Source organism: Pseudophryne corroboree, chromosome 3, assembly GCF_028390025.1.
Source record: "Pseudophryne corroboree isolate aPseCor3 chromosome 3, aPseCor3.hap2, whole genome shotgun sequence".
Classification (NCBI taxonomy): Eukaryota; Metazoa; Chordata; class Amphibia; order Anura; family Myobatrachidae; genus Pseudophryne; species Pseudophryne corroboree.
This window is the reverse complement of record NC_086446.1, coordinates 702,431,950-702,453,081: the sequence shown is the minus strand read 5'-3', so window position 1 is coordinate 702,453,081 and position 21,132 is coordinate 702,431,950. Positions and strand designations below refer to the sequence as shown.

Genomic DNA, 21,132 nt, shown 5'->3' with positions numbered 1-21,132 from the left:
TGCACCAAAGTCGCTGGATTGCTAAGGTAAGCGACCCAAGTGGCCGACACAAACACCTGGCCCACCTAGGAGTGGCACTGCAGTGTCAGACAGGATGGCAGATTTAAAAAATAGTCCCCAAACAGCACATGATGCAAAGAAAAAAAGAGGTGCACCAAGGTCGCTGGATGGCTAAGCTAAGCGACTCAAGTGGCCGACACAAACACCTGGCTCATCTAGGAGTGGCACTGCAGTGTCAGACAGGATGGCAGATTTAAAAAATAGTCCCCAAACAGCACATGCAGCACACATATGGATAGTATACTTGACGACACAGAGGTAGAGCGACTACTGTACCGTACTGCTATATATATACTGGTGGTCAGCAAAATTCTGCACTGTCCTCCTACTATATACTGCACACAACTACAATGCAGCACAGATATGGATAGTATACTTGATGACACAGAGGTAGAGCAGTGGACTACTGTACGGTACTGCTATATATATACTGGTGGTCAGCAAAATTCTGCACTGTCCTCCTACTATATACTGCGCATATTGAAAATGCAGCACAGGTATGGATGCATAGTATACTTGACGACACAGAGGTAGAGCAATGGACTACTGTACCGTACTGCTATATATATATACTGGTGGTCAGCAAAATTCTGCACTGTCCTCCTACTATATACTGCGCACAACTAAAATGCAGCACAGGTATGGATGCATAGTATACTTGACGACACAGAGGTAGAGCAATGGACTACTGTACCGTACTGCTATATATATATATACTGGTGGTCAGCAAAATTCTGCACTGTCCTCCTACTATATACTGCGCACAACTAAAATGCAGCACAGGTATGGATGCATAGTATACTTGATGACACAGAGGTAGAGCAATGGACTACTGTACTGTACTGCTATATATATACTGGTGGTCAGCAAAATTCTGCACTGTCCTCCTACTATATACTGTGCACAACTAAAATGCAGCACAGGTATGGATGCATAGTATACTTGATGACACAGAGGTAGAGCAGTGGACTACTGTACCGTACTGCTATATATATACTGGTGGTCAGCAAAATTCTGCACTGTCCTCCTACTATATACTGCGCACAACTACAATGCAGCACAGATATGGATAGTATACTTGACGACACAGAGGTAGAGCAGTGGACTACTGTACCGTACTGCTATATATATACTGGTGGTCAGCAAAATTCTGCACTGTCCTCCTACTATATACTGCGCACAACTAAAATGCAGCACAGGTATGGATGCATAGTATACTTGACGACACAGAGGTAGAGCTAGGGACTACTGTACCGTACTGCTATATATATACTGGTGGTCAGCAAAATTCTGCACTGTCCTCCTACTATATACTGCGCACAACTACAATGCAGCACAGATATGGATAGTATACTTGACGACACAGAGGTAGAGCTAGGGACTACTGTACCGTACTGCTATATATATACTGGTGGTCAGCAAAATTCTGCACTGTCCTCCTACTATATACTGCGCACAACTACAATGCAGCACAGATATGGATAGTATACTTGACGACACAGAGGTAGAGCAATGGACTACTGTACCATACTGCTATATATATACTGGTGGTCAGCAAAATTCTGCACTGTCCTCCTACTATATACTACAATGCAGCACAGATATGGAGCGTTTTTCAGGCAGAGAACGTAGATATTTTCAGCACACTGAGCACAGATATTTGCAGCACACTGAGCACAGATATTTGCAGCACACTGAGCACTGATATTTGCAGCACACTGAACACAGAAACTGAGAGAACGCAGCCACGTCCTCTCGCTATCATCTCCAAAGTACGAGTGAAAATTGCGGCGATGCGCGGCTCCTTATATAGAATACGAATCTCGCGAGAATCCGACAGTGGGATGATGACGTTCGGGCGCGCTCGGGTTAACCGAGCAAGGCGGGAAGATCCGAGGCTGCCTCGGAACCGTGTAAAATAGGTGAAGTTTGGGGGGGTTCGGATCTTGACGAACCGAACCCGCTCATCTCTCATCTATTAGATAGCATTTACCGGAGGTACTGTGAACTGTGTCATGAACATCAGTTCTGAAAGCGTCTGATAAAGTGTCATCCGGAAACACCACAGCAGATGGCTGACTTTGCTGCCTTCAGGTACTGCTTCTCACTGACTCCAATAGCGGTTTGGTTCAGGTCCAACGCGTTTCTACCCCTTCTGGGGTATTTCTCAAGGTCCTTAGGTGCTGTTTGTGAGATGCTGCTACTGGTGCCGCTGCAGCTGTTGTTGCTGCGGGAGGCAATACATCTACCCAGTGGGTTGTCAAAGTCATGAAATCCTTAGTTTGCCATGCTACACTTGTCCATATGTCCGTGCTTGAGTGGACACTGTGTACAGCCACATTTTTGAGGACACTAAGGACACTTTTCTTAATGTCCCTGTACAGACTGTTGGACAGTCCTTTGCGAGGAAGCAATTGACTGTTGGACAGTCAATTGCTTACTGGAAGTAGTACAAGTGGCCTTCCGACTTCGACTCCCCCTCTGGGATGACGTTCTACTCCCAGCAGCAGCAACAGCAGCGGCAGCAGCAGTAGGCGTACCACTCAAGGATCCTCCAGGGGAATCCTGGTTAGTAGAGGACTCGTCAGTCATGCCAGTGATATGGCCTGCAGGACTACTGACGTTCCTGACTGAAGAGGAAATTGACGTTGAGGGAGTTGGTGGTGTGGCTTGCAGGTGCTTGGGTACAAGAGGAAGAAGGGATTTAGGTGTCAGTGGACTGCTTACACTCTTACTCAAAGTTTCTGAACTTAACAATGACTTCTGATGAATGCACTGAAGGTGACGTATAAGGGAGGATGTTCCTAGGTAGTTAACGTCCTTACCCCTACTTATTACGGCTTAACAAAGGCAACATACGGCTTGACACCTGTTGTCCGGATTTGTGGAGAAATAATTCCACACTGAAGAGGTGGCGTTTTTGGTATTTTGCCCAGGCATGACAATGGGCTTATTCATCCCACGGACAACAGCTGTCTCTCCCGGTGCCTGATTTTAACAAACCACCTCACCATCAGAATCCTCCTCGTCAACTTCCTCCTCAGCGCCAGCAACACCCATATCCTCATCCTGGTGTACTTCAACAGTGACATCTTCAATTTGAATATAAGAAACTGGACTGTGGGTGCTCCTTCCAGCACTTGCAGAGGGCATGCAAATGGTGGAAGGAGCCAACTCTTCCCGTCCATTGTTGGGAAGGTCAGGCATCGCAACCGCCGACGCACTTGGACTCCCCTTGGGGATTTGTGATACCATCTTAGAATGCACATCTTAACTCTTATAATTTTTCTAAAGGGAGGATGAGGGCTTCCATTGTTATGTGAAGCTGAACCACTAGTCATGAACATAGGCCAGGGCCTGAGCCGTTCCTTGCCACTCCGTGTTGTAAATGGCATATTGATTGGCAAGTTTACGTTTCTCCTCAGACCATTTAAATTTAATTTTTAGGGTCATTTTACTGAGCTTTGGCTTTTTGGATTTTACATGCCCTCTACTATGACATTGGGCATCGGCTTTGGCAGACAACATTGATGGCATTTCATCATCTATGTCATGACTAGTGGCAGCAGCTTCAGCACTAGGAGGAAGTGGTTCTTGATCTTTACCTATTTTATCCTCCAAATTTTTGTTCTCAACTATTATTCTGGAGTTATATAACAATATGCGGTACAGGAGAGCGTACCACTATACCACACAGGGCAAACCCTGTGAAAATTATTTGGATTAAATATTAATAACCCCTTTATTTGGAGTAAATAATATACAGCACAGCACCACTGGACTTATACGGCAGTACCACTGGACTGGACTTATACGGCAGTACCACTGGACTGGACTTATACGGCAGTACCACTTCATTTATATGGCAGTACCACTGGACTTATACGGCAGTACCACTGGACTGAACTTATACGGCAGTACCACTGGACTTATATGGCAGTACCACTGGACTTATAAGGCAGTACCACTGGACTGGATTTATACGGCAATACCACTGGACGTATACAGTAGTACCACTGGACTTATACGGCAGTACCACTGGACTTATACTGCAGTACCATTGGACTGGACTTATACGACAGTACCACTGGACGTATACAGTAGTACCACTGGACTTATACGGCAGTACCACTGGACTGGACTTATACGGCAGTACCACTGGACGTATACGGCAGTGCCATTGGACTTACACGACAGTGCCACTGGACTTATACGGCAGTATCACTGGACTTAGACGACAGTACCACTGGACTGGACTTATACGGCAGTACCACTGGACTTATGCGGCAGTACCACTGGACTGGACTTATACGGCAGTACCACTGGACATATATGGCAGCAGGGCCATTTCTAGCCAATTTGGCTCCCAGTGTGAGATTTAAAAATGCGCCCCCCCCCCCCCCACTCCCCCCATTCACATAAAAAAAATGCGCCCCCCCCCCCCCCATAGATATAAAGAGTGAAAGAAGGCACGCGCGCTCCCGGCAAGGGGGCGTGGCCTCGTTAAAATGGGCGTGGCTTTAAGATGGGCGTGACCTCATCTGATCTCATCATCACGGCCACCACAGGATAAAAAAAAAAGTCCTCATTTTACACATTACAGCAGGCACGCGACCCCATTTTACACAGCACGGCAGGCAAGTGTCCCCATTTTACACATTACGGCAGGCAAGTGTCCCCATTTTACACATTGCGGCAGGCACGTGCCCCCATTTTACACATTGTGGCAGGAAAGTGTCCCCATTTTACACATTGCGGCAGGCACGTGCCCCCATTTTACACATTGCGGCAGGAAAGTGTCCCCATTTTACACATTGTGGCAGGCATGTGCCCCCATTTTACACATTGCGGCAGGCACGTGCCCCCATTTTACACATTGCGGCAGGAAAGTGTCCCCATTTTACACATTGCGGCAGGCACGTGCCCCCGTTTTACACAGTACGGCAGGAAAGTGTTTTCCGCATTTTACACAATGCGGCAGGCACGTGCCCCAATTTTACACATTGCGGCAGGAAAGTGTCCGCATTTTACACAATGCGGCAGGCATGTGCCCCCATTTTACACATTACGTCAGACTGCGTCCCCATTTTACACATTTCGGCAGGCAAGTGTCCCCATTTTACACATTTCGGCAGGCAAGTTTCCCCATTTTACACATTCCGGCAGGCAAGTGTCCCCATTTTACACATTCCGGCAGGAAAGTGTCCCCATTTTACACATTAAGGCAGGCAAGTGTCCCCATTTTACACATTCCGGCAGGAAAGTGTCCCCATTTTACACATTCCGGCAGGAAAGTGTCCCCATTTTACACATTGCGGCAGGCATGTGCCCCCATTTTACACATTACGGCAGACAGCGTCCCCATTTTACACATTCCGGCAGGCAAGTGTCCCCATTTTACACATTACGGCAGACTGCGTCCCCATTTTACACATTCCGGCAGGCAAGTGTCCCCATTTTACACATTCCGGCAGGCAAGTGTCCCCATTTTACACATTCCGGCAGGTACGTGTCCCCATTTTACACGTTGCGGCAGGCACGTGCCCCTATTTTACACAGTACATCAGGCAAGTGTCCCCATTTTACACATTGTGGCAGGCATGTGCCCCCATTTTACACATTGCGGCAGGCACGTGCCCCCATTTTACACATTGCGGCAGGAAAGTGTCCCCATTTTACACATTGCGGCAGGCACGTGCCCCCGTTTTACACAGTACGGCAGGAAAGTGTCCCCATTTTACACAATGCGGCAGGCATGTGCCCCCATTTTACACATTACGTCAGACTGCGTCCCCATTTTACACATTTCGGCAGGCAAGTGTCCCCATTTTACACATTCCGGTAGGCAAGTTTCCCCATTTTACACATTCCGGCAGGCAAGTGTCCCCATTTTACACATTCCGGCAGGAAAGTGTCCCCATTTTACACATTAAGGCAGGCAAGTGTCCCCATTTTACACATTCCGGCAGGAAAGTGTCCCCATTTTACACATTGCGGCAGGCATGTGCCCCCATTTTACACATTACGGCAGACTGCGTCCCCATTTTACACATTCCGGCAGGCAAGTGTCCCCATTTTACACATTCCGGCAGGCAAGTGTCCCCATTTTACACATTCCGGCAGGCAAGTGTCCCCATTTTACACATTCTGGCAGGCAAGTGTCCCCATTTTACACATTAAGGCAGGCAAGAGTCCCCATTTAACACATTCCGGCAGACTGCGTCCCCATTTAACACATTCCGGCAGACTGCGTCCCCATTTTACACATTCCGGCAGACAGGTGTCCCCATTTTACACAGTACGGCAGGTGGGGGGGGGGGGGGGGGAAGAGGGTAGGGAGAGAGAGAAAGAGAGAGAGAGGGAGAGGGGCTGACTTACATTTCAAGTGGTTCTTCCCGCTCTTCAGCCGCCTCTCCCTCGTCTGCACGGCGCCGCCGCCGGCCGGCTTGGCTCCCCCTTCTCCCCCTTCCCGAGTGCCCAGCTCGGGGGGGGGGTTTTCGCAAAATGACGCGTTTGCGTCATGACGTTACGACGCAATCGCGTCATTCTGCAAGACCTTGCCCCCCGAGCTGGGCACTCGAGAGGAGAGTTTCAAAGTCCTCAAAAAGTGCCGCGGCGGGGAGCCCCGTGCGGTTGCACGGCTCGCCCGCCGCAAGAAATGGCACTGTATGGCAGTACCACTGGACTTATACGGCAGTACCACTGCACTTACACGGCAGTACCACTGGACTTACAGAGCAGGGTAAATAATGGCTGCTTTATTTTTACACTGCAGTTTAGATTTCAGTTTGAACACGCCCCACCCAAATCTAACTGTCTCTGCACGTTATATCTGGCCCCCCATGCAGTGCACATGGTTTTGCCCAACTGCTAACAAATTTGCTGCTGCGATCATCTTATATGGCAGTACCCAGGCTTGGACTGGCCCACAGGGGTACAGGGGAAACCACCGGTGGGCCCCACTGCCTGGGGGCCCACCTCCTGCTCTAAGGATCAGGTTCCAGACTGTGCACTTGAATTATACATTATACATATGTTACCTTATACTGGACTATGGTGTATTTTCTACAGTGCATTGCTGTTATTAATCTGTTATTAATCTGGAACATTATCATGCATGCAGCAGCTTAATATACTGTATATATTTATGAAGGGGCCCAGATGTTGCACTCTCTAATGGTTAGTCAAAGCAATGAGGTGGCTGGCCACACCCCCTATGCAGACTGGCCACACCCCTAACATGGGCCCCTACCACTGCATTCCCCCCGGTGAGCCCTGCATGCCCCAGTCCGACACTGGCAGTACCACTGGACTTATCCGGCAGTACCACTGGACTTATCCGGCAGTACCACTGGACTTATCCGGCAGTACCACTGGACTTATCCGGCAGTACCACTGGACTTATACAGCAGTACCACTGGACTGGACTTATACGGCAGTACCACTGGACTTAGGGGGTAATTCAGAGTTGATCGCTGCAGCACATTTGTTAGAAGTTGGGCAAAACCATGTTCACTGCAGGTGTGGCAGATACATTTGCAGAGAGAGTTAGATTTAGAGTTAGATTTGGGTGGGTTATTTTGTTTCTGTGCAGGGTAAATAATGGCTGCTTTATTTTTACACTGCAGTTTAGATTTCAGTCTGAACACACTCCATCCAAATCTAACTGTCTCTGCACATGTTATATCTGTAGCCCCTGCAGTGCACATGGTTTTGCCCAACTGCTAACAAATTTGCTGCTGTGATCAACTTATCCGGCAGTACCACTGGACTTATACGGCAGTATCACTAGACTTATACGGCAGTACCACTGGACTTCTGTGGCAGTATCACTGGACTTATACGGCAGTACCACTGGACTTATACAGCAGCACAGGACACCACCACTGGACTTATGGCAGCAGAGGACACCACCACAGAACTGATGCAGCACAACACAGCACCACCGCACTGTACTTATACAGCAGCACCACTGGACATATGGCAGCAAAGGACACCACCACTGGACTTTTGGCAGCACAGGACACCACGACTGGACAGATGCAGAACAAGACAGCACCACTGGACTGGACTTATACAGCAGCACTAGGCTTATGGCAGCACAGGACACCACCACTGTGACTGGACTGATGCAGCACAAGACACCACCACTGGACTGATGCAGCACAAGACAGCACTGGAATAACACATAGAGCAGGTCGCCTCCCCACTTTCCCGTACAGACAGACACTGAGGAGACACGTCCTTCCGCTGCACTCTCCAGGACTGGAGTGAAAATGTCGGAAACGCGCGGCTCCTTATATGGAATCCAAAACCAGCGAGAATCCGACAGCAGGATGATGATGTTTTGCCTCGTTCTGGTTTCCGAGTCTGGCGGGAAGTCACGAGCCTCGGATCCGGGCTCGGGACGTGAAGTTCGGGCGGTTTGGTTCAATCTGCTCATCTCTAATATATATATATATATACATACACACACTGCTCAAAAAAATAAAGGGAACACTTAAACAACACAATGTAGCTCCAAGTCAATCACACTTCTGTGAAATCAAACTGTCCACTTAGGAAGCAACACTGATTGACAATCAATTTCACATGCTGTTGTGCAAATGGAATAGACAACAGGTGGAAATTATAGGCAATTAGCAAGACACCCCCAATAAAGGAGTTGTTCTGCAGGTGGTGACCACAGACCACTTCTCAGCTCCTATGCTTTCTGGCTGATGTTTTGGTCACTTTTGAAAGCTCCAAGCAAAAAAAGCGCTAAGCTTCAATGTGTGTCAGCTGTCCCAACTCAAATTGCTAAAATGCTTTATCAGTTCATTAATACTCCTCTCCTTATTAAGGACTGCCGCTCTCAAGTTATTGGGTTGTTGGTTCCCAATATATTTATTGTGACAAGAAAGAACTAAATTGAAAGCGCTGTCCACAATAAAGAATAGATAAAAATAAGATTTTACTTACCGATAAATCTATTTCTCGTAGTCCGTAGTGGATGCTGGGACTCCGTCAGGACCATGGGGAATAGCGGCTCCGCAGGAGACAGGGCACAAAATTTAAAAGTTTGACCACTAGGTGGTGTGTACTGGCTCCTCCCCCTATGACCCTCCTCCAAGCCTCAGTTAGGATACTGTGCCCGGACGAGCGTACACAATAAGGAAGGATTTTGAATCCCGGGTAAGACTCATACCAGCCACACCAATCACACCGTACAACTTGTGATCTGAACCCAGTTAACAGTATGACAAACGTAGGAGCCTCTGAACAGACGGCTCACAACAATAACAACCCGATTTTTTTGTAACAATAACTATGTACAAGTATTGCAGACAATCCGCACTTGGGATGGGCGCCCAGCATCCACTACGGACTACGAGAAATAGATTTATCGGTAAGTAAAATCTTATTTTCTCTGACGTCCTAGTGGATGCTGGGACTCCGTCAGGACCATGGGGATTATACCAAAGCTCCCAAACGGGCGGGAGAGTGCGGATGACTCTGCAGCACCGAATGAGAGAACTCCAGGTCCTCCTTAGCCAGGGTATCAAATTTGTAGAATTTTACAAACGTGTTCTCCCCTGACCACGTAGCTGCTCGGCAGAGTTGTAATGCCGAGACCCCTCGGGCAGCCGCCCAAGATGAGCCCACCTTCCTTGTGGAATGGGCCTTGACAGATTTAGGCTGTGGCAGGCCTGCCACAGAATGTGCAAGTTGAATTGTGCTACAAATCCAACGAGCAATCGTCTGCTTAGAAGCAGGAGCACCCAGCTTGTTGGGTGCATACAGTATAAACAGCGAGTCAGATTTTCTGACTCCAGCCGTCCTTGAAATATATATTTTCAATGCTCAGACAATGTCCAGCAACTTGGAATCCTCCAAATTGCTAGTAGCCGCAGGCACCACAATAGGCTGGTTCAGGTGAAACGCTGAAACCACCTTAGGCAGAAAGTGAGGACGCGTCCGCAGTTCTGCCCTGTCCGAATGGAAAATCAGATATGGGCTTTTATACAATAAAGCCGCCAATTCTGACACTCTCCTGGCTGAAGCCAGGGCCAGTAGCATGGTTACTTTCCATGTAAGATATTTCAAATCCACCGATTTGAGTGGCTCAAACCAATGGGATTTGAGAAAATCCAAAACTACATTAAGATCCCACGGTGCCACTGGGGGCACAACCGGGGGCTGTATATGTAGTACTCCTTTTACAAAAGTCTGGACTTCAGGAACTGAAGCCAATTCTTTCTGGAAGAAAATCGACAGGGCCGAAATTTGAACCTTAATGGACCCTAATTTGAGGCCCATAGACAATCCTGTTTGCAGGAAATGTAGGAATCGACCCAGTTGAAATTCCTCCGTCGGGCCTTCCTGGCCTCACACCACGCAACATATTTTCTCCAAATGCGGTGATAATGTTGTGCAGTCACCTCCTTCCTGGCTTTTACCAGGGTAGGGATGACCTCTTCCGGAATGCCTTTTTCCCTTAGGATTCGGCGTTCAACCGCCATGCCGTCAAACGCAGCCGCGGTAAGTCTTGGAATAGACACGGTCCCTGCTGAAGCAGGTCACGTCTTAGAGGTAGAGGCCACGGATCTTCCGTGAGCATCTCCTGAAGTTCCGGGTACCAAGTTCTTCTTGGCCAATCCGGAGCCACGAGTATCGTTCTTACTCCCCTTTGCCGTATAATTCTCAGTACTTTTGGTATGAGAGGCAGAGGAGGAAACACATACACTGACTGGTACACCCATGGTGTTACCAGAGCGTCTACAGCTATTGCCTGAGGGTCTCTTGACCTGGCGCAATACCTGTCCAGTTTTTTGTTGAGGCGGGACGCCATCATGTCCACCATTGGTCTTTCCCAATGGACCACAATCATGTGGAAGACTTCTGGATGAAGTCCCCACTCTCCCGGGTGCAGATCGTGTCTGCTGAGGAAGTCTGCTTCCCAGTTGTCCACTCCCGGGATGAACACAGCTGACAGTGCTAACACATGATTTTCTGCCCAGCGGAGAATCCTTGCAGCTTCTGCCATTGCCCTCCTGCTTCTTGTGCCACCCTGTCTGTTTACGTGGGCGACTGCCGTGATGTTGTCCGACTGAATCAACACCGGCTGACCCTGAAGCAGAGGTTTTGCCAGGCTTAGAGCATTGTAGATTGCTCTTAGCTCCAGTATATTTATGTGAAGAGACGTCTCCAGGCTTGACCACACGCCCTGGAAGTTTCTTCCCTGTGTGACCGCTCCCCAGCCTCTCAGGCTGGCATCCGTGGTCACTAGGACCCAGTTCTGTATGCCGAATCTGCGGCCCTCTAACAGATGAGCACTCTGCAACCACCATAGCAGAGACACTCTTGTCCTTGTGGACAATTTTATCCGCTGATGCATCTGCAGATGCGATCCGGACCATTTGTCCAGCAGATCCCACTGAAAAGTTTGTGCATGGAATCTGCCGAATGGAATCGCTTCGTAAGAAGCTACCATTTTTCCCAGGACTCTTGTGCATTGATGCACAGATACTTTTCCTGGTTTTAGGAGGTTCCTGACTAGATCGGATAACTCCCTGGCTTTCTCCTCCGGAAGAAATACCTTTTTCTGAACAGTGTCCAGAATCATCCCTAGGAACAACAGACGTGTCGTCGGGATCAGTTGGGATTTTGGAAAATTCAGAATCCACCCGTGTTGTTGGAGCACTACTTGGGTTAGTGCTACTCCGACCTCCAGCTGTTCTCTGGATCTTGCCCTTATCAGGAGATCGTCCAAGTAAGGGATAATTAAGACGCCTTCTCTTTAGAATCGGTCTTACCGAGCCGTCCGGCTTCGGTACCACAAATAGCGTGGAGTAATACCCCTGTCCCTGTTGTAGGAGGGGTACCTTGACTATCACCTGCTGAGAATACAGCTTGTGAATGGCCTCCAATACCGTCGCCCTGTCGGAGGGAGACGTTGGCAAAGCAGACTTTAGGAAACGGCGAGGAGGGGACTTCTCGAATTCCAACCTGTAACCCTGAGATACTACCTGCAGGATCCAGGGGTCCACCTGCGAGTGAGCCCACTGTGCGCTGAAATGTTTGAGGCGACCCCCCACCGCCCCTGAGTCTGCTTGTAAGGTCCCAGCGTCATGCTGACGCCTTTGTAGAAGCCGGGGAGGGCTTCTGCTCCTGGGAAGGAGCTGCTTGTTGCAGTCTCTTACCCTTTCCTTTGCCTCGGGGCAAATAGGAATGTCCTTTTGCTCGTTTGTTCTTATAGGAACGAAAGGACTGTGGCTGAAAAGCCTGCGGCTTTTTCTGCTGGGAGGTGACCTGGGGTAAAAAGGTGGATTTTCCGGCCGTTGCCGTGGCCACCAGATCCGATAGACCGACCCCAAATAATTCCTCCCCCTTATACGGCAATACTTCCATATGTCGTTTGGAATCCGCATCACCTGACCACTGGCGCGTCCATAAACTTCTTCTGGCAGATATGGACATCGCACTTACTCTTGATGCCAGAGTGCAAATATCTCTCTGTGCATCTCGCATATAAAGAAATGCATCCTTTAACTGCTCTATAGTCAGTAAAATACTGTCCCTATCCAGGGTATCAATATTTTCAGACAGTGACTCCGACCAAGCCACGCCAGCACTGCACATCCTGGCTGAGGCAATTGCTGGTCTCAGTATAACACCCGTATGTGTGTATATACTTTTTAATGTATTTTCCAGCCTCCTATCAGCTGGATCCTTGAGGGCGGCCGTATCAGGAGACGGTAACGCCACTTGCTTTGATAAGCGTGTGAGCGCCTTATCCACCCTAGGAGGTGTTTCCCAGCGCGCCCTAACCTCTGGCGGGAAAGGGTATAATGCCAATAACTTCTTTGAAATTAGCAGTTTTCTATCTGGGGTAACCCACGCTTCATCACACACTTCATTCAGTTCCTCTGATTCAGGAAAAACTATCGGTAGTTTTTTCACACCCCACATAATACCCCTTTTTGTGGTACTTGCAGTATCAGAGATATGCAAAGCCTCCTTCATTGCCGTGATCATATAACGTGTGGCCCTACTGGAAAATACGTTTGTTTCTTCACCGTCGACACTGGATTCAGTGTCAGTGTCTGGGTCTGTGTCGACCGACTGAGGTAAAGGGCGTTTTACAGCCCCTGACGGTGTCTGAGACGCCTGGACAGGTACTAACTGGTTTGCCGGCTGTCTCATGTCGTCAACCGACTTTTGTAGCGTGCTGACACTATCCCGTAATTCCATAAACAAAGCCATCCATTCTGGTGTCGACTCCCTAGGGGGTGACATCACCATTACAGGCAATTGCTCCGCCTCCACGCCAACATCGTCCTCATACATGTCGACACACACGTACCGACACACAGCAGACACACAGGGAATGCTCTGATAGAAGACAGGACCCCACTAGCCCTTTGGGGAGACAGAGGGAGAGTTTGCCAGCACACACCCAAGCGCTATAAATATATATAGGGACAACCTTAATAAGTGTGTTCCCTTTATAGCAGCTCAAATATTATAAATATCGCCAATAAGTGCCCCCCCTCTCTGTTTTTACCCTGTTTCTGTAGTGCAGTGCAGGGGAGAGTCCTGGGAGCCTTCCTCGCAGCGGAGCTGGGCAGGAAAATGGCGCTGTGTGCTGAGGAGAATAGGCCCCGCCCCCTTTTCGGCGGGCTTCTTCTCCCGGTTTTTTTGGAACCTGGCAGGGGTTAAATACATCCATATAGCCCCAGGGGCTATATGTGATATATTTTAGCCAGAATAGGTATATTACATTGCTGCCCAGGGCGCCCCCCCCAGCGCCCTGCACCCTCAGTGACCGCTGGTGTGAAGTGTGCGGAGAGCAATGGCGCACAGCTGCAGTGCTGTGCGCTACCTCATGAAGACTGAGACGTCTTCTGCCGCCGGTTTCTGGACCTCTTCTCTATTCGGCATCTGCAAGGGGGTCGGCGGCGCGGCTCCGGTGACCCATCCAGGCTGTACCTGTGATCGTCCCTCTGGAGCTAGTGTCCAGTAGCCTAAGAAGCAAATCCATCCTGCACGCAGGTGAGTTCACTTCTTCTCCCCTAAGTCCCTCGTTGCAGTGAGCCTGTTGCCAGCAGGACTCACTGAAAATAAAAAACCTAACAAACTTTTTCTAAGCAGCTCTTTAGGAGAGCCACCTAGATTGCACCCTGCTCGGACGGGCACAAAAACCTAACTGAGGCTTGGAGGAGGGTCATAGGGGGAGGAGCCAGTACACACCACCTAGTGGTCAAACTTTTAAATTTTGTGCCCTGTCTCCTGCGGAGCCGCTATTCCCCATGGTCCTGACGGAGTCCCAGCATCCACTAGGACGTCAGAGAAATTGTATTTATTTTGTATTGATAACTGTTAATATAAACACTTAAAAAGCTAAAACATAATATGTATATCTACAAAGCCTATTTCTTCAGTGATCCTTATCACAGGTACCTTGTGATTGCACTGGTAATGAATACTAGATTGCTGATTAGAACAATATAGCATGCAATAGGTGCTCTAATTAGCTCCACAGTGAACAATTCTTAGTAGTAAATTATATTATTTAGCCTCCTAAATACTTAAGTACACTTATATGGAACACTTATTTTCACAGCCCAAACATATCTAGAGGAAATGCATACAGTTGATAAATGCTTTTTCACCTCCCGCTGGGACAGCGTAGTGATACAATGTGTCCAAAGTGTCTCTGCCTAATAGGCCCTACACACTGGCCGATTTTCTGAAAGATATGAACGATCTCGTTCATAAATGAACGAGAACTCGTTCATATCTTTCAGTGTGGAGACTCCAGCGATGAACGATGCGCGGCCCCGCGCTCGTTCATCGCTGGTCTCCCGTCGGCTGTACATGCAGGCCAACATGGGCGATCTCGTCCATATTTGCCTGCACTTCAATGCAGCCGCCTGACGGGGGGAGTGAAGAAACTTCACTCCCCCCGTCACTGCCCCCCCGCCGCCGGGTCGCTCGTCGGCCGTTTCGGCCGTCGGGCACCTCGGCGGCGCATCGTCAAATGAGTAGGGCCCCTTAGAATCAGGCTGAATATGTAACAAAGAATCAAGTCTCCTATGGAAGCTTTCCAGCTGATTAGCTTCTGACAGGCGTGCCCATCTAAGCATAAAATAATTATGGATGAGATTCTTATGAAATAAACTGATTGCACAGTAACTTGAATGTGCACTGCAGGTGAACTGTAGAGATAGCTTATCTCACCGGTTTGTGCAGCTACCACATCTCCCGCCGGGCTCCGTCTCTGCCGCACATAGCGCTCAGCGGCTCTATCACTGACGTCAGCGCTGTATTCCTCTCGTTGGTGTGGGTTGGATGCAAGCGTGCAAACAGCTTGGAGCGCAGAAATCCTCTGGCCAGTGGTTCAGAACTGCATCGGCTGTTATGCGCTTGGCCCGTAATGGCAGGGCGCACAAGTTCTCACCGGCACCGGCGTTAGGAGAAGTGATGTCGGCTTTGTAGAAGCTCAAGTCCATATACAGGGGTAAAAACTTAACATGTTTCTCAGCCTGTTACCCGTGGCTGTTTCCTCAGAGGAAACAGCCACGGGTAACAGGCTGAGAAACATGTTAAGTTTTTACCCCTGTGGAAACAGCCACGGGTAACAGGCTGAGAAACATGTTAAGTTTTTACCCCTGTATATGGACTTGAGCTTCTACAAAGCCGACATCACTTCTCCTAACGCCGGTGCGAACTTGTGCCGCCCTGCCATTACGGGCCAAGCGCATAACAGACGATGCAGTTCTGAACCACTGGCCGGAGGATCTCTGCGCTCCAAGCTGTTTGCACGCTTGCATTCAACCCACACCAACGGGAGGAATACAGCGCTGACGTCAGTGATAGAGCCGCTGAGCGCTATGTCCGGCAGAGATGGAGCCCGGCGGGAGATGTGGTAGCTGCACAAACCGGTGAGATAAGCTATCTCTACAGTTCACCTGCAGTGGACATTCAAGTTACTGTGCAATCAGTTTATTTCATAAGAATCTCATCCATAATTATTTTATACTTAGACGGGGACGCCTGTCAGAAGCTAATCAGCTGGAAAGCTTCCATAGGAGACTTGATTCTTTGTTACATATTCAGCCTGATTCTAAGGCAGAGACACATTGGACACACTGTATCACTACGCTGTCCCAGCGGGAGGTGAAAAAGCATTTATCAACTGTATGCATTTCCTCTAGATATGTTTGGGCTGTAAAAATAAGTGTTCCATATAAGTGTACTTAAGTATTTAGGAGGCTGAATAATATAATTTGCTACTAAGAATTGTTCACTGTGGAGCTAATTAGAGCACCTATTGCATGCTATATTGTTCTAATCAGCAATCTAGTATTCATTACCAGTGCAATCACAAGGTACCTGTGATAAGGATCACTGAAGAAATAGGCTTTGTAGATATACATATTATGTTTTAGCTTTTTAAGTGTTTATATTAACAGTTATCAATACAAAATAAATACAATTTTATCTATCCTTTATTGTGGACAGCGCTTTCAATTTAGTTCTTTCTTGTCACTTTTGAAAGCTGGCGGTGCTTTCGCTCTAGTGGTAGCATGAGACAGAGTCTACAACGCACACAAGTGGCTCAGGTAGTGCAGCTCATCCAGGATGGCACATCAATGCGAGCTGTGGCAAGAAGGTTTGCTGTGTCTGTCAGCGTAGTGTCCAGAGCATGGAGGCGCTACCAGGAGACAGGCCAGTACATCAGGAGACGTGAAGGAGGCCGTAGGAGGGCAACAACCCAGCAGCAGGACCGCTACCTCCGCCTTTGTGCAAAGCGGAACAGGAGGAGCACTGCCAGAGCCCTGCAAAATGACCTCCAGCAAGCCACAAATGTGCATGTGTCTACTCAAACGATCAGAAACAGGCTCCATGAGGGTGGTATGAGGGCCCGACGTCCACAGGTGGGGGTTGTGCTTACAGCCCAACACCGTGCAGGACGTTTGGCATTTGCTAGAGAACACCAAGATTGGCAAATTCGCCACTGGCGCCCTGTGCTCTTCACAGATGAAAGCAGGTTCTCACTGAGCACATGTGACAGACGTGACAGAGTCTGGAGACGCCAAGGAGAACGTTCTGCTGCCTGCAACATCCTCCAGCATGACCGGTTTGACAGTGGGTCAGTAATGGTGTGGGGTGGCATTTCTTTAGGGGGCCGCACAGCCCTCCATGTGCTCGCCAGAGGTAGCCTGACTACCATTAGGTACCGAGATGAGATCCTCAGACCCCTTGTGAGACCATATGCTGGTGCGGTTGGCCCTGGGTTCCTCCTAATGCAAGACAATGCTAGACCTTATGTGGCTGGAGTGTGTCAGCAGTTCCTGCAAGACGAAGGCACTGATGCTATGGACTGGCCCACCCGTTCCCCAGACCTGAATCCAATTGAGCACATCTGGGACATCATGTCTCGCTCCATCCACCACAGACTGTCCAGGAGTTGGCGGATGCTTTAGTCCAGGTCTGGAAGGAGATCCCTCAGGAGACCATCCGCCACCTCATCAGGAGCATGCCCAGGCGTTGTAGGGAGGTCATACAGGCACGTGGAGGGCACACACACTACTGAGCCTCATTTTGACTTGTTTTAAGGACATTACATCAAAGGTGGATCAGCCTGTAGTGTTTTTCCACTTTAATTTTGAGTGTGACTCCAAATCCAGACCTCCATAGGTTAATAAGTTTGATTTCCATTGATCATTTTTGTGATTTTGTTGTCAGCACATTCAACTATGTAAAGAACAAAGTATTTAATAAGAATATTTCATTCATTCAGATCTAGGATGTGTTATTTTAGTGTTGCCTTTATTTTTTTGAGCAGTATATATATATATATATATATATATATATATATACACAAACATATACAGATAAAGCGCTGGTTAGTTCTATGGAGTTAGAACAATCATTAAAGACACACACATATGTGTGTGGAATCACTGCTCTTAACTAAGAGCGCACAGTCACTAGGTCCTCTTAGTATTTTATAGGACCGCTGCTCCCCTTAGGTCAATCCAAATTCCTATGGACGTGTAGATCTGTTAAAAAAAGCATATAAAGGGGGCGTTCCATAGTGCATAAAACTCTTTTAATAAAATACGTTCAAATGTACAACAATGAATTTGTCTCGTACCAACCGGCCACCAGTGTGGGCTGGTTACCACATGATTCCACAAATAATCCCACAACAAAAGCTGGAACGAGGGCCTTTCGGCTGTGCTGAAGTCCTCAACCCATCGCCAATCAACGTTCACACCGAACCGCGAGTAGGATCACATACGCCGTCAGCCTCCACAATCATCAGCCCTGGTGGTCCTTAGCGTCACCAGACTCCGCCTCACAGAATCACAAGTGAAATAATTAGCTGCACATGTGGACCTTTTAAAATGTGTCAGTGAGTAATTAATACACCTGTGCACCTGCTGGGTTACCTGCAAAACATGCACTGTGTGGGGTCCTGAGAACCGAGTTTGAGAACCTGTGATTTAAACCATTATGTCCACAGTTCTCTTATAACGAAACCCATCTGAGGAAAACATATGACTCAATCTGAACTGACCACAGCAAGTCCCTGCACCAATCACCTTATTTTCCTTTCCTCATTTGTCTTTTACTATTTTTAAAATGATTGCTCAGAATGCTGTAAAAAAGTAGTGAATATAAAGAAGTGGGCCTGGACCGCACGCACACAATGCTGATGTTTTCAGAGATTAGCAATTAATTGCGGCTCACTTGGGAGCTCCTGATTGGCTGCCGGTCCGTGAGCTCCGATTGGCTCACAGCCGACTCAACAGAAAGAATAAAACCACAGCTCTGTGTGCCTCCATGGCTGCCTGCCTTGCTGATGCGCAGGCAGCTGGCCTGTCCCCGTCGAGCCTCACTACTGCCACCCGTGCCCCCTCAAATTGGTAAGCTTTGGGGGAGCTATGGGGCAATGTGTGTGGAGGGGAGGGGGCTTGCCAAATTTGTCAGTCACAGGCCCTATAATTTCTGATGGCAGCCCTGAGTGGTTGTATACACAGAGGAGCAATCACTCACATTGGAGGTTATACTCACAATCTGCACCTACCATAGGGCTGGTCTATGTTTCCACGGTGCATCCAATAGTGATGTACCAAGTACTATTACAGCAATTAAAGATGCTCAAAGTGGGTGTCAAAAGACTTGCACATTCAGATGCATGTTTATACAATAGGGGGAGGGCTGATATTAGCATTTAGTCGCAGGCAGGATGGAAAAGCGGTCGCAGCAGTGTACCTTCAGAATCAGACCCTTTGACGAGATTTGTCCAGACCTGACCTTCCCATCACCAAACTTAATTCTGCCACAACATATACTGTATCTACTCCGTACAACTCATGTGTACAGCTTAAAAGGTACAATGTCAGATCATTTTAATGTTGAAACACTTCATAGACAGTTCATTGTTTGTAATACATAAAGTATTTATCTGTATGTTTTAAATGGAACAAGCGTGTAATGACCCAGAGCTATAATTAAATCTACAGCACCCTAGAGATCTTTTATGATATTGACTGACTGACTGATTGATTGATTGATTGATTGCTATGGAATACTGCTTTCCGTTCTATTTCCACCATGTAGTGCTCCTAGCTTTGATCTTGGGTTTGTAGATTTAGGGCAACATTTGTGCAGGCAGGGGCAAACTGTCAACAGGGGACTGAGGGGACGAGGTATGTGGCATAAAGGCATTCTGGAGAGTAAGAGGGAACCTCATCCCTCACTTTTGCCATACTTTATATATATAACCGGCATATCATACAGAGCTTAAAGATACTTTTATAAGAGGCACACGCATTTTTATAAATGTATCTGTGACAATGACATACATTGAGAGGGAATAATATTGACAAAGAAACCAGAATGGGGTTCATTATTTAATATCGGAGGTCGGGGTGCCTGCGGTCACATGACCATCATAAGCATCCCGACACTGAAGAGCCCGACTGCGAATGGGGTAAGTATTTTAACCCCCCACCCCTCCAGGCGTGGCAGCTCTGGCTAAACCTTGACGGGTGGTGGCGATGGCTAACCACCCCCCTAGTGCCTAACTCCAACACACATACACCCCACCATGGGCCCTAAAAATAACCTGCACCCTGATACTCACATTCAGGATGTCCCTCAGAACGATTCCTGGCTGAGAATCCCACATATACAGTATAAGGAACATACAGTTTATTTCATTAGTATCAATGTGTGCTTTTAAAGAAAGTCCTCTTTAGAAGACACCCCATTCTCATTGGTGACAATATTGGTAGCATCATTCTTCAACACCATGTACATTACATATTTAGCGCTTAAGGATCATTGGGATATATCCGGGTGTTATTAGGAGACCGCAACCTTTCTTTTGAAGCACCGAAATTTCCCACCCTTCAATTTTTCAGGAGAAAAGCCTGTACCCCCTAAGTGGCACTGCACAGGAAACCGTGTGCCCTACAGACAGTACCCACAGGCAGCCAGGAACCCTGATGTGAGCCAGAGTGTATTTTATGAAACCATTATTATTGTTAAGCATCGTTTATGTGACATAATTTCTCTCATTGATGCCTAGGCACCATTATCAGCCTTTCACTTACATCTGAAGTTTGCGCCACTTTAAGCAACACACTTGCATTTTAAGGTCTATTTCAGTGGGAATTAGCAGCTTGTATATGCAGAGAACTGTTTATTTCCCACTTTATGATCTCTTCCCATGCCAGGTGACCTTTCAGTTGATTTATGCAGAAGATAATATCTCCCCATGGGGAGGAGAACTGGTCACATCCTCCTTCGGGCACAGGACATCTCTGAGTGCGGAGTTTTCCCCAGCCATTGTGAAATATGAAGATCTTTGTGACAAACGTGTAAGTCATTCTAAAATAAACACTTCATGAGTCACCCAGATCTTGTGGATCAGTAACTGGATTTATATGTAGTTTGTACTGGGAGTGCAACTCGTTAGAAAGCAAACAAGCATTTTGAAAAAGAGAGTGTCAAAGACATGTATGACTTGGCACAGTCCTCTATCATTTACTGCTTGTCCCTATCAGTGAA

General features: G+C 47.9%; 1 protein-coding gene and 1 long non-coding RNA gene across 3 annotated transcripts in view; one reads left to right on the top strand and one right to left on the bottom strand.

The window, feature by feature from the left end:
- FFAR4 (free fatty acid receptor 4) overlaps positions 1-21,132 on the bottom strand; it is a 56,411-nt gene that overhangs the window by 18,903 nt on the left and 16,376 nt on the right. The window contains exon 1 of one of the 2 annotated variants that reach the window (XR_010244664.1): positions 6,439-6,534. The exons of the other annotated variant lie outside the window; for it this stretch is intronic. The gene's annotated coding sequence lies outside the window, so the exon portion shown is untranslated. Of the gene's footprint in view, positions 1-6,438; positions 6,535-21,132 lie in introns of those variants that run through there. 2 annotated transcript variants of the gene reach the window in all.
- On the top strand, positions 18,869-20,980 carry LOC135058186 (uncharacterized). The gene is made up of 3 exons (XR_010244663.1): positions 18,869-18,980; positions 20,484-20,569; positions 20,799-20,980. It is a non-coding gene; the product is annotated as an uncharacterized LOC135058186 (long non-coding RNA).